The 1,724-nt window shown below is 48.2% G+C and overlaps 1 non-coding gene across 1 annotated transcript; it reads left to right on the top strand.

Moving 5' to 3' along the window:
* The first annotated feature begins 203 nt into the window (after positions 1 to 203).
* On the top strand, positions 204 to 278 carry Trnas-cga (transfer RNA serine (anticodon CGA)). Its single transcript has one exon. It is a non-coding gene; the product is annotated as a tRNA-Ser (tRNA).
* Positions 279 to 1,724: the final 1,446 nt, after the last annotated feature.

The following is a 1,724-nucleotide window of genomic DNA, read 5'->3' as shown; positions in this document are numbered from 1 at the left end:
GGATCATTTAGTAATCGCGAAAGCGTTACGGAGATGATAGATAAACTCCAGTGGAAGACTTTGCAGGAGAGACGCTCAGTAGCTCGGTACGGGCTTTTGTTGAAGTTTAGAGAACATGCCCTCACCGAGGAGTCAAGCAGTATTTGGAAGGTAGGAGACGAGGTACTGGCAGAAGTAAAGCTGTGAGGACGGGGCGTGAATCGTGCTTGGGTAGCTCAGTTGGTAGAGCACTTGCCCGCGAAAGGCAAAGGTCCCGAGTTCGAGTCTCGGCCCGGCACACAGTTTTAATCTGCCAGGAAGTTTCAGTACATTGCACTCTCCTACGTATATCTCGCGAAGAGACCATGAGGATAAAATCAGAGAGATTAGAGCCCACACAGAGGCATACCGACAATCTTTCTTTCCACGAACAATACGAGACTGGAATAGAAGGGAGAAACGATAGAGGTACTCAAAGTACCCTCCGCCACACACCGTCAGGTGGCTTGCGGAGTATGGATGTAGATGTAGATGTGTTGTTCCAACAGGAAAATGCTCGCCCACACGCTGCCAGTGAAACTCAACCTGCTCTGCAAGACGCGCAGCAACGTCCCTGGCCTGTACGATCTCTGGTCTTGTCTACAATCGAGCACGTGTGGGGTATGGTGGGACGAGAAGTGACTCGCCATCAATCAACAATTCTTGTAGAACTATGTGAACAGATCGAGCAGGCGTGGCACAACGTATCTCAGAAAAGTATTCGTGATGTGTATGATCGACTAGATGCCAGAGTCAGTGACCTCATGACCGCCCTTGGGGGCTACACCACGAACTAATATCGATATTTCAGCACGTGTCGATGCCTGGTACCTCTGAACCGCTTGTGCTACCGATCTATAAGTTTAATAATTTATGCACTGCACATGCGCTGTTGCAAAAATAAAATCTTGAGGGAAATGGAAATCTCTAAAAGGGTGTACTTTTTTCTGCTGTGTATTACTAAAGAATATGAACCACCAAATGGATTAATTTGGGAAAAGGACAGTTCGCAATCCAGGAAATCCAGTTGGTTGGTTAAATCTTCAAATTACGTGCAGAGCCCAAGATGTGTAGCTTATAACTGCTTCTCAAGGCTACGAATCAACTGTTACGCTCTTTGCCACGCCACTTGTTCTTTTTCGCAATTGAAGGTCACAAAATTACAGAGAATTGTTTTCGAGACCTGACGGCCAGCGAATAAAGGACGATGCGAACGACGTAAACCAGGAAGTACCTGCTGAGACATCTCTGCGCTGGCGACTCCAAGGACATCTACGGGTAATGCAGAAGGCCAGCGTACTACTGGACAAATGGTTCATCACCACTCTGTCTACTCATGGCGGGCGGTGGGTTTGTGGTAGGAAGACCAGCCTGTGTCAGACACACCTCCTTTGCAACCATGGCGGTCTGCTCGCATATTTTTAACTATGCGACTGTAAGTAGGACATCAATCGGCGCAGTTTAATCAAAATGGTTCAAATGGCTCTGAGCACTATGGGACTCAACTGCTGAGGTCATTAGTCCCCTAGAACTTAGAACTAGTTAAACCTAACTAACCTAAGGACATCACAAACATCCATGCCCGAGGCAGGATTCGAACCTGCGACCGTAGCGGTCTTGCGGTTCCAGACTGCAGCGCCTTTAACCGCACGGCCACTTCGGCCGGCTTTAATCCACAGCTCCTCAGTTCACGCTCAGTGGAAGTT

This window comes from Schistocerca nitens, chromosome 1 (genome assembly GCF_023898315.1).
Source record: "Schistocerca nitens isolate TAMUIC-IGC-003100 chromosome 1, iqSchNite1.1, whole genome shotgun sequence".
Taxonomy (NCBI): Eukaryota; Metazoa; Arthropoda; class Insecta; order Orthoptera; family Acrididae; genus Schistocerca; species Schistocerca nitens.
The sequence above is the reverse complement of the archived record's forward strand: the minus strand, read 5'-3'. Positions and strand labels throughout refer to the sequence as shown.